This window comes from Petaurus breviceps, unplaced genomic scaffold (assembly GCF_028583685.1).
Source record: "Petaurus breviceps papuanus isolate PSGF00001 unplaced genomic scaffold, PetGlider_PUasm1.0 90792, whole genome shotgun sequence".
Classification (NCBI taxonomy): Eukaryota; Metazoa; Chordata; class Mammalia; order Diprotodontia; family Petauridae; genus Petaurus; species Petaurus breviceps.
In genome coordinates, this window is record NW_027187347.1 from 12,841,882 (window position 1) to 12,847,796 (window position 5,915).

At 40.9% G+C, this 5,915-nt stretch overlaps 1 pseudogene; it reads right to left on the bottom strand.

The window, feature by feature from the left end:
- Positions 1–3,828: 3,828 nt before the first annotated feature.
- On the bottom strand, positions 3,829–4,770 carry LOC138147444 (protein CutA pseudogene; annotated as a pseudogene).
- Between the last annotated feature and the right edge of the window lie 1,145 nt (positions 4,771–5,915).

Here is a 5,915-nt window from a genome sequence, read left to right on the forward strand (position 1 = left end):
ATATTTGAAATCATAGATTGGGTCCAATTTACATTCATACCTAGCAGGTCATATTGCCTTTTTCATCTTCATAGAATTTCTTTTTAAATCAAGTTGTTTAGAACCTACAGAGGTAATTTAGTCCAATCCAAAGCTGTATAACAACCCTCTTTATAATCTCCCTGAGGAGTTATCTATCTCCTGTTTGAACTTCTTCAGAAATAAAGGAATCTAACTACCTCATGAATTAGTATGTGAATGAATGAATCAACAAATGAATAATTTATTAAGTGCTTGCTATGTGTAAAGCATGTTCCTAAACTCTGGGTACAAATATAGGAGAGTAAGACAGTCCCTGTTCTCAAGGAGCTCACAGTCTAATAGGAGAGACAACATATATAGAAGGTTTCAACTGTGAGTCAGATGGAAAAATTCCATGATCTTAAGGATATAGTGGCAAAGGAATGGTAAGGCCTCTTCCTTAATGTCATTTCCATTGATTAAATCATTAGTTTCTTATACTGGACCATGTGATAGTGTTAAGGAGTTTGAGGGCAAGAGTTTTCTTTTGTGGGTTTTAAGTAGCTGTGACTGGAGCATCTGCAGGAGCAGTTGGCAGGCTATAGTTCCAAAGGGTTGCTTCTCAGGACAATACCTATGCACACTTGAAAGGAAGCATTGCTACTCCAAAGACTCTTGGGTTCCATGTCCTTATCTGCCTTCATCAGGTTCTAAGAAGGGATTTTGGTCAAGATGGTAGTGGTGGTTGTTTGACTTGCCTGGAATGATGCCTCCTGTCTCTCCCTCAGGGTACTGTGGTGCTTCTTGTAGGTTGGCTTGTCTGTCTTGTGAGTGCCAGTTGGGAAGGATGGCAGTCCCTTTTGTCACAGGAGGCATCTCATTCTATTTCCAATAACCCTAACAGTTAGGAAGTATTAAATCTAAATGCATTCACTAGTTGGGGTGGCCAGGTGGCTCAACGAGTAAGAGCACCGGCTCCAGTGTCGGGATGACCTGGGGATCAAATCCAGGCTCAGATACTTAGCACCACACCCAGAAATAACTGGCTGTGTAACCTTGAGCAAGTTACTCAACCCCAATTGCTTTAAAAAAAAATAAATGCATTCACTAGTATTGGATTTCACATGTCTCTTACAGAGATCATTAGCTAGGTATGGTTTGGTTGGCTAACATTTCAATGGATGTCATTAATGTGAGGACTACAGACCAAAATCTTATCTTGTTTACTCGTATCCTGTACTGTTCTTGTCTATGTATTCCTTTAAATCCTCCAAAGAACTTTTGCAAAACTAATTCCAAGACTGGCCAGAGCAGCCTTCAGGAGCGTGAATCACCAGCAGCTGTGGTGGTTTACAGACTTTTCAGCCCATATATGCCAAAGAGAAAGTAAAAGATCAGTAGGGAACTCTGTTGTAACTGGGTGAGAGAAGAGCATAGTCCAGCCCCTGTCCTTGGGGCAGTGGAGGTGACTGCAGCTGCAATTGCTGTCTCCCGCTGCTGCTGCTTCTGGTTCCTGGCCTACAGATCATAGGGGTACCAAGCAACCATTTAGAGGGTTATTTCTCTTGCTTTGACCTGCTTGGATTTTCGTCATAGTCTTGGGTGGTGGATTTGGGGTGAGGAACGCCAATGTGCCAGAGTTGTAGAGGGAGCACCCTCCTCTTAGCTCTGACAACAGCTCTGACAATAACTGCAAAAACCCCACCAATTTGGAATACAGCTCTCTCCATTCTGGAACTGGAGATCTACCATGACAAAGAGCTCAAAAGTCAAGTAACTAGCTGGCAAGATGAGCAAAGAGAGGAAGTGTAATCAGACAACAGAATCGTTTTGGGGGGGACAAAAAGAAACATGGAACCAGAAGAAGATATCAAAATCAAAACTCCTGCATCAAAATTTTCCAAGAAAAATATGAATTGGTTGCAGGCCATGGAGAAGCTCAAGAAGGATTTTAAAAATCAAGTAAGAGAAGGAGAGAAAAAATTGGGAAGAGACATGAGAATGATACAAGAAAATCATGAAAAGTGAGTCAACAGACTGACTGAAGAAAATAACACCTTAAAAAATAGACTAACTCAAATGGCAAAAGAGACCCAAAAGCCAATGAGGAGAAGAATGCTTTAAAAAGCCAAATTTGCCAGATGGAAAAAGAATTTCAAAAACTTACTGCAGAGAATAATTCCTTCAAAATTAGATTGAAACAAATGGAAGCTAATGACTTTATGAGAAATCAAGATACTATAAAACAGATCCAAACAAATAAAAAAAGAAAAGAAGGTAATGTGAAATATCTCATTGGAAAAAACCACTGACCTGGAAAATATATCCAGGAGAAATAATTTTAAAATTATTGGACTACCTGAAAGCCATAATTAAAAAAGAACATAGAAATCATCCTTCAAGAAATTCTCAAGGAAAATTGCCTTGATATTCTAGAACCAGAGGACAAAATAGTCATCGAAAGAATTCACCGATTGCCTCTTGAAAAGGATACCAAAAAGAAAACTCTTAGGAATATTATAGCCAAATTCCAGAGTACCCAGGTCAAGTAAAAAATACTGCAAGTAGTCAGGAAGAAACAATTTGAGTATTGTGAAAACACAATCAGGATAACACAAGATCTAGCAGCTTCTACACTAAGAGATCTCAGGGCTTAGAATATGATATTCTGGAGATCAAAGGAGCTATGATTAAAACCAAGAATCACCTACCCATCAAAACTGAGTATAATACTTCAGGGGAAAATATTGTCATTCAATGAAATAGACGACTTTCAAGCATTCTTTTTTTAAATTAAATTTTATATTTATTTTTAGTTTACATCATTCATTTGCACAAGATTTTGACTTACAAATTTTCTTCCCATCTTTCCCCTACCCACCACCCCAAAAAAGTGATACCACTGCATACCCTCTCCCCCAATCTGCATTTTCCTGTATTCTCCCTCATACCACTTCTGACTTTCCAGTAGGGTAAAATGGATCTCTATGCCCCAGTGCCTGTATATCTTATTTCCCAGTTGCATGTAAAAAAATAATAATAGTATTTTTTTAAACATTTGATTTTAAAACTTTGAATTCCAGATTCTTTCCCTTCCTCCCTCATCACCTACCTTTACTGGGAAGATAAGCAATTCAATATAGGTTGTACATGTGTAGCTACAAAAAACATTTCCATAGTGGAAAGACTGACTGTATTTCCCTCTATCCTATCCCAACCCCCACTTGATCTATTCTTTATTTTGACCCTGTCCCTTTTCAAAAGTGTGTGCTTCCAACTTCTCTCCCCCCCCCCCAACTGCTCTCCCTTCCATCATCTCCCCTCTCATCCCCTTCCCCCTTACTCTCCTGTAGGGTGAGATACCCTATTTAGTGTATATGTCATTCCTTCCCTAAGCCAAATTCTATGAGAGTAAGGTTGACATTCCCTTTTGCCTTCCTGTTCTTCCCCTCCATTGTAACAGTTTTCCCTTGCCTCTTCTATGAGATAATTTACCCCATTCTGTCTCTCCCCATTTCCTCTCATTATATTCCTTTCTTACCTCTCAATTCCACCTTTAAAGTATCATCCCTTCCTATTAAATTGGTCCTGTGCCCTCTGTCTATCTATACATGTACACATGTATACACACTCACATATGTATTCACATGCCCATATACCCTCCTATATAGACATATATATGTATACATACATATATGTATGTGTGTGCGTGTGTGTGTGTATATATATATATATATATATATATATATATACACACACACACATTTCTATTCCCTTCAACTATTCTCATACTGAGAAAAGTTTCATAAGTTACAATAATCGTTTTCTTGTTTTGTTTTGTTTTCTGGGGATAGGGTTTATTAGAGAAAGTGAGAGAGTATAGAAGTTAGCCTGAGATATCAAGAGTAGGCTCATAAGTCATCAAAATAGAGTCATCATTGATGAGTGGTGCTATCTTTTACCCACTGAAGGTATGGAAGGTTCCCCTGTTGCACAGGCAACGTAATGACTTCTACCACTTTATATGGGTGAACGGAACGAAAAAATTCTGTCAAGGGTGGTGCCAAGGCAGTTTGAGTCTTCATCATCATCACCTCGCTGTCTTCCTCAATCTTTCCTTTCTATTCATAGATAGATGTGATCTGAGGTACAAGATTGACACAGGCGACCAGTCGCTTCTCTACCACAGCTGTGGCAATAGTCTCGGCGATCTTGTCATTGGGGCAAGTTACAAAGAGGACTGAGACGGAGCCAGCGATGTAGTCCGAACCAGTAGGGGCGGGGGCCGAAGCTTCGGGAGGCCGAGTGGCCATGGAGAGGGCTCGGGGGAGCAGCCGTAGGTAGGGGTACGTGGATAGCAGCGAGTGCGTGCACAGGAAGGCCAGGAACAAAGTAGCCTGGGTGGGGTGGGGGGGCACTCGATCAAAGACTGAGCCCCAGCTCCCAAGCCCCGGCCTGGCTCGAGGACCCTGAAACTAATTCCACTCTAAGCCCGGAAGTCTAGACGTGGGTAGCGCCCTCTCCCTCCTCCCCCCCAGTCATCTGGGATGAAGATCGAAGACCCTAAGCTAGGAAACTGAGGCACAGATTCTTGCCCAGAAGGGAAGGGGAGGGTAGAGAATCGATTTGGAGGTCGGGTGGGCAGGTTCAGTGATCTTCGGAAAGGGATGGGGGTCGTCACTCACCACTCTGCCAGAATAGGGGTCCCAGCTCCAACAACATGCAGCCTGTATGGCAACCACGTGATAAGAAAGCCCAAACCCTCACCATAACACGTGACAAAAGGAAGGGCCTAGCTTACCCACAATGATCGTTTTTTCATGTAGGAATGTAAATAGTTCAACTTTGATAAATCCCTTATGATTTCTTTTCCCTGTTTACCTTCTCATGCTTCTCTTGCTTCTTGTATCTGAATGTCAAATTTTCTCTTCAACTCTGGTCTTCCGGGGGGCGGGGGGGGGGGGGGGGGGGGGGGGGGAGGAGGGGAGGGAGCGGGAAAGAAAGTTTTAAAACCAAATGTTAAAAAAAAAATTGTGTTTTTTTTTTTTTTTTACATACAACTGGGAAGTAAGATATACAGGAGCTGGGGTATAGAAATCCATCTTGCCCTACTAGAAAGTTAGGGGAAGATGGGGGAGGATATTGGGGGAAGGGTATTCAGAAGGCTTGCTATCTTGGGGTGGGGGATAGGGGAAAGACAGGGAGAAAATTTGTAACTCAAATTCTTGTAGAAATGAGTGTTGAACACTAAAAATTAATAAATAAATTGGAAAAAATAACTAATTCCACAAGGTTTTTTACCATTCTGTAGGTCCCACTTTAGCACTCAGGTTGCATCTGTTATTACTTGCTATTGACAGATGCTCACCCTTCCTTATTTTTCAGTTGTACACTCTCTGGAAGTTATTTTTGTTTTCTTTTTAATTTATACTCTGTTCAAATGCATCATGTTGATATCTACACTATGTCAAAATCATGATAAGATGGCACCCAGGATCTTGGTTAGCCTTTCTGTGGTAGACTGATGGGAAGACATGTGAAAGAATTGCATAGGGTGAATGATGACGGGCGAGTTGCAATCCTTTTTTATGCCAAATATAGATGGTGTACTATAGCCTACCCACCATATATTTCTTCTTGGCTATAAGAATGATCTGAAATTTTGATTCTTCGCATGCTATGCAATTCCATGTTTGATTTTACAGTAAGCACTTAATACAAAAACTACCGAAGGATCTATGATTTCATCAGAATAAGAAACTCAGGTCCTGTAATGCCACGTATGTCTCCTCCTCTTTCTTTTCCTCCTCCTCCTTCTCCTCCTCCTCCTCTTCCTCTTCCTCCTCCTCCATTTTTATAGCACTGTGAGGTTGGCAAATAACTTTACAAATATTATCTTCTTTTATTCTTACAAA